At 43.2% G+C, this 6,416-nt stretch overlaps 1 non-coding gene across 1 annotated transcript; it reads right to left on the bottom strand.

The window, feature by feature from the left end:
* Nucleotides 1-1,014: 1,014 nt before the first annotated feature.
* On the bottom strand, nucleotides 1,015-1,232 carry LOC138673330 (small nucleolar RNA U3). The gene has a single exon (XR_011319967.1). It is a non-coding gene; the product is annotated as a small nucleolar RNA U3 (small nucleolar RNA).
* Nucleotides 1,233-6,416: the final 5,184 nt, after the last annotated feature.

Below are 6,416 nucleotides of genomic sequence, written 5' to 3'. Positions count from 1 at the left end.
CCTTCCATGTTGCTTCTGCTGCTGTGAAGTACCTGAAGGGTTAATAAACTTCTTGAATGTGGTTTTGTGCACCTTGAGGGGTGCAGTTTTTAGAATGGTGTCACTTTTGGGTATTTTCAGCCATACAGACCCCTCAAACTGACTTCAAATGTGAGGTGGTCCCTAAAAAAATTGGTTTTGTAAATTTCGTTGTAAAAATGAGAAATCGCTGGTCAAATTTTAACCCTTAGGGTATGTGCACACGTCAGGATTTCTTGCAGAAATTTTCCTGACAAAAACCGGACATTTCTGCCAGAAATCCGCATGCGTTTTTACCGTGATTTTGACGCGTTTTTGGTGCGTTTTTTGTGCGTTTTTTCCCAAATGCAATGAATTGCGGGAAAAACGCAGAAAATCCGCAAAAATAATGAACATGCTCATTTTTTTTACCGCGATGCATTTTTTTCGCGGAAAAAAACGCATCCATGTGCACAAAACATGCAGAATGCATTGTAAATGATAGAATGCATAATGTATGCGTTTTTAATGAGTTTTTATAGCGTTTTTAGTGCGAAAAAACGCGGGGAAAAAACGCGAAAAAACCTGTACGTGTGCACATAGCCTTATAACTTCTTAGCAAAAAGAAAAAAAAAAAAATGTTTCCAAAATTGTGCTGATGTAAAGTAGACATGTGGGGAATGTTATTTGTTATCTATTTTATGTCACATAACTCTATGGTTTAACAATAAAAATTCAAAATTTTAGCCAAATTTCCATTTTTTTCACAAATAAACGCAAAAATTATTCACCTAAATTTACCACTAACATGAAACCCAATATGTCACGAAAAAAAAATCTCACAACCGTTCGGATCCGTTGAAGCGTTCCCAAGTTATTACCTCATAAAGGGACACTGCAAAAAATGGCAAGGTCATTAAGGTCAAAATAGGCTGGGTCATGAAGGGGTTAAGAGAACATAACAGTAATACAGAAATCTTGAATCTATTTTTATTACTTTAAAAAAAATATGACCCCACCACTCAGCTTGTGATCTCCCCCTCCGCCCTCCCTGTAACAGAGAAGGAGAACGATCATCACCAGCAATCAGCCCCTGCAATGAAGCAGAACTGAGAGCTCACTTCACGCTCAGGAGAGATCACTACAGCTCCTCCTCGTGGTTGGGAAGTTTGGACACTTTAGAGCACATTTCTCAAGTTACACACTATAGAAATGATCCCTGAAAGTATAGTCTTAACCTCTTCCTGGCCGTGATGCCCCTCCGGGGGATAGGACCCTGCGTGTAACATTAGGGAGACATCACACGAGGTGACACATGATGACCCTGTGAGACGTGATACATTGTGATACATTGTGGGGGATCAGAGACCTGACTGCAGAGTAACTAGAAGCAGAAACCATCACACCCATAATGCATCTGCTCTCTTACCTAAATTAGCATAAGTGAACTCAAGCACTCAGTGGGAGACAACGCCCCCTCTGTAGCTCCGCCCATTCCCCTGCACTGATCAGGTGACTGCCTGCACATGCCGCCCTTCCCCCGCCCACATTTCCTGCTCTGCATGGCACATAGGATGGAGGTACAGGGTCGGTCAGGGGACATCGGTCAGGGCCGATCAGGGGACATCAGTCAGGGGGTATTGGTCAGGGCCGGTAACACAAACGCCTCCTTGTTATTATTTATTCCTGTGTTATCCGTATTATTCTGCACTGTCCTTGTCTTCAAGCAGCGACAGAACTCAGAGATCCAACAGCATGAAAGCCCCCTGCCCGGACCCCCATAGTGAGCCGCAGCTTCAGCATGGAGGATTGTCAGGGCATGGCCAGGCAGATGTGTCCGCACAGGCTCCCGGAGAACTGACTACACAGAGAGCCGGGATTCCTCCAGCACTACTAGTCACACGGGGCATTCTGCAGCCTAGAAAAGACAGGTACCAGCCGCTGTGGGGACAGACACAAGGCTGCTGTCATTCAGAGTCCTGGGAAAGCTGGGTGACAAGTCAGTCTGGATACATGGGGATGTGTCACTACTTAAAGGGGTTCTCCGGTGAAAGTTATCACCTGTCCACAGGATAAGCATAGCCTTATTGATGAGTGGGCGTTATAATGCTGAGAAAATGCAGTGATTGGCAGAACAGGGGAAGTGTTATCTGTGTAGGGGCTCGCTCACAAAACCAAACTTTAAGGGTAAGTTCACACAGGGCGTTTTTGCTGCAGTTTTTTTTTCTGCAGCAAAACCAGAACATCTTGGTAGGAGAGAAGCTGCACCAAAAACACAGGTTTAGGTGCGTTTTTTGGCCATGTTTTTAGTGCGTTTTTTATTCTCTTTTTTTTCTCTTTGTGCATGCCAATAAACTTGAGTGCACACAGAGAAAAAATAACTTCCTGTAGATAGGATGAATAGATAGAATAGATTGATAGAATAGACTGATAGAATAGATAGGGATTATACTGTTGGTTTATTGTTTTATTTTCATACTATCTGAAGAGCCCGGCGTTGCCTGGGCATAGTAAATATCTGTGGATAGTTATAGCACCTCACTTCTCTTTTTTCCCATCACGCCTCTCATTTTCCCCTTCACATCTCTCATTTTCTCCCTCACACCTCTCACTTTCCCCCTCACTCCTCTCATTTTCCCCCTCACTCCTCTCATTCCCCCCTAACACTTGTCATTTTGACCTCACATCTGTCATTTTCTGATCACTCCACTATTTTCCCTCACTCCTCTCATTTTGCACTCACACCTTTTCATTTTCACCTCACACCTCTCATTTTCCCCTCAGTATATACATGTTTGTCATCTCCCTTATATATAGTATACACCTGTATGTCATCTCCTGTATATAGTATATACCTGTGTGTCATCTCCCCTGTATATAGTATATACCCGTGTCATCTCCTCCTGTATAGTATATACCTGTGTGTCATCTTCCCTGTATATAGTATATACCTGTGTGTCATCTCCCCTGTATATAGTATATACCTGTGCGTCATCTCCCCTGTATATAGTATGTACCTGTATGTCATCTCCCCTGTATACAGTATATAAGTGTGTGTCATCTCCTCCTGTATATAGTATATACCTGTATGTCATCTCCTGTATATAGTATATACCTGTGTCATCTCCCCTATATATAGTATATATGTGTGTGTCATCTCCCCTGTATATAGTATATACCTGTGTGTCATCTCCTCCTGTATATAGTATATATCTGTGTGTCATCTCTCTTGTATATAGTATATATGTGTGTCATCTCCTCTGTATATAGTATATACCTGTGTGTCATCTCCTCCTGTATTAGACATCATTCACACGTTATTTGCTCAGTATTTTTACCTCAGTATTTGTAAGCTAAATTGGCAGCCTGATAAATCCCCAGCCAACAGGATGCCCTCCCCCTGGCTGTATATATTAGCTCACACATACACATAATAGACAGGTCATGTGACTGACAGCTGCCGTATTTCCTATATGGTACATTTGTTGCTCTTGTAGTTTGTCTGCTTATTAATCAGATTTTTATTTTTGAAGGATAATACCAGACTTGTGTGTGTTTTAGGGCGCGTTTCGTTTGTCAAGTTGTGTGTGTTGAGTTGCGTGTGGCGACATGCATGTAGCGACTTTTGTGAGATGAGTTTTGTGTGGCGACATGCGTGTAGCAACTTTTTGTGTCGAGTTGCATGTGACAGGTTAGTGTAGCAAGTTGTGTGCAGCAAGTTTTGCACATAGCGAGTGTTGCGCGTGGCGAGTTTTATGTGTGGTGCGTTTTGAGTATGTGCAAGTTTTGTGTGAGGCAACTTTTGCATGTGTTGCAACTTTTGTGCATGTGGCAATTTTTCCGCGTGTGGCAAGTTCTCCATGAGGTGAATTTTGCACGTGTGGCGAGTTTTGCCTGAGCCTAGTTTTGCACGTGGCGTGTTTTTCGCGTGGCGAGTTTTGAGCGGTGACTTTTGTGTTTCGACTTTTATGTGGCGAGGTTGGTGTATGTGTGGTGAAATGTGTGCTGAGGGTGGTATATGTGTTCAAGCACGTGGTAGTGTGTGGCGCATTTTGTGTGTTCATATCCCCGTGTGTGGTGAGTATCCCATGTCGGGGCCCCACCTTAGCAACTGTACGGTATATACTCTTTGGTGCCATCGCTCTCATTCTTTAAGTCCCCCTTGTTCACCTCTGGCAGCTGTCAATTTGCCTCCAACACTTTTCCTTTCACTTTTTCCCCATTATGTAGATAGGGGCAAAATTGTTTGGTGAATTGGAACGCGTGGGGTTAAAATTTCGCCTCACAACATAGCCTATGACGCTCTCGGGGTCCAGACGTGTGACTGTGCAAAATTTGTGGCTGTAGCTGCGACGGTGCAGATGCCAATCCCGGACACACACACACACACACACACACACACACACACACACACACACACACACACACACACACACACACACACACATACATACACACACACACACATTCAGCTTTATATATTAGATTACAGAAGATAGATGGCTTCGCTTTGGAAAGGCAGAACAATAAAAAGATTGCAAAACTGTGTGGTGTTTTATTTCATTAAAATACTTTTTTCTGCGTGTGTGTTTATTTAACCCTTTAATTACTATAGGATAAGTAATGGATAGGTGTCTTATTGACGCCTCTCCATTACTAAGCCAGCTTAATGTCACCTTACAATAGCAAGGTGACATTAACCCCTCATTACCCCACTTGCCACAGCTACAGGGCAAGTAGGTAGAGCCAGGCAAAGCACCAGAATTGGCTCATGTAATAGATGTGCCTTTTCTGGGCAGCAGTGGGCTGCTATTTTTAGGATGGGGGGCCTATATCAATGGTCCTTACCAGCCTGAGAATAGCAGGCCCCAGCTGTCAGCTTTAGAAAGGCTGGTTGTCAAAAATGGGGGGACCCCACGCCGTTTTTTTAAATTATTTAAATAATTTTAAAAAAAAGCAAGAGGACCCCTCTATTCTTGATAACTAGCCTTGTTGAGGCCAACAGCTGGGGGTTACAGCGCCCAGCTGTGAGTTGTGTCTGGCTGGTTATCAAAAATAGGGGGAAAACTACGCCGCTTTTTTTTATTATTTATTTATAGCGCAGGAGCGGCAGATGAAAACTCCCATCCACTGCTCCTGCTTTCACTGTAATTAGCGGCTGTAGGTGTCAGATCATGGGAGCAGTAGTCCCATCTTCTGACACCAGTGATCGGACATAAAGTTTATGCCTCCGATCACAGCTGAGCGCTCCCCTCTGTATTCTGGCAGCGTGGGAACCGCGGTGCGCTGGAAAAACATTGAATGAAGTGACATGCTCTATGTCCAAAAAACACTGCAAAGCACAAACTACTGATCACACAAAAAACCAATGTGTGTGCATGAGATTTCTGGAATCTCATAGGCTTTGCTAATACGGTAAGGGTAATATAGAAAAACACGGCACTATTAGCTTATGGTGTTGTTGGTGCCCAAGTCAGGTATCCAACCCGTCAATACATAATAATGAACTTGGCACTCAGTATATGCAAAAATAGAGTTTTCTTTTATTGTGCATCCAGACAAAAATTATTGGTGAACGTTTTCAGTCCCTCGTAGGACCTTCATCAGAACATTCTTTAACATGAACAGGATGTGAAGGAACGCTCTGTATGAGCAATTGAGCATCCATATAGTGGGAGTCTGCCGTAGTAGGTAGGTAGTAGGTATGTGCTGGATACAGCAAGGTGAGAGCAGCGTTTCAGACAGGGGCAACTTAGTTACAGGCGAATAGCGCTATATGTCCAGGTCCATAGTGCAGAGATACCGTCGAGCAGGAGGAACGCTGTAAGGGTAAGGTCACACAGGGCGTTTTTGCTGCGTTTTATATGCTAATTTTCAGCTGCTTTTTACAGTACCAGCAAAGCCTATGAGATTTCAGAAATCTCATGCGCACACATTGGTTTTTTGTGTGATCAGTATTTTGTGCTTTGCTGCATTTTTTGGACATAGAGCATGCCACTTTTTTCAGCGTTTTTGCTGCATTTTTTCAGCTTTTTTAACCCATTGAGTTGAATGGGTCTTGAAAAAAACGCAGCAAAAACGCAGGTAGCACTATTTGCTGCGTTTTTGCTGCTGAAAATCCAAGGACATTAGCATGGATAAAGAGAAAAGAAACACACCAAAAACGCACCTAAAATAACGTTTTTGACGCAGCTTCTTTCCTTTCAAGATCAGGTTTTCAGAAAAAAAAGCAGCAAAAACGCCCTGAGTGAACTTACCCTAAAAAGCAGCAGAAAATTAGCATAAAAAAGCAGCAAAACAACGCAGCAGTGTGAACTTACCCTAAGTCCAGGTGCTGTGGGTGAAGGAACGGACAGCAATCAGCCCAATGTTATTCAATGCGGCAATGCAGAGAGCGATTCTTGTCACTTACTGAATCA

Source organism: Ranitomeya imitator, chromosome 3, assembly GCF_032444005.1.
Source record: "Ranitomeya imitator isolate aRanImi1 chromosome 3, aRanImi1.pri, whole genome shotgun sequence".
Classification (NCBI taxonomy): domain Eukaryota; kingdom Metazoa; phylum Chordata; class Amphibia; order Anura; family Dendrobatidae; genus Ranitomeya; species Ranitomeya imitator.
Note: the sequence above shows the minus strand (reverse complement) of the source record. Positions and strands in the feature narration are given on the sequence as shown.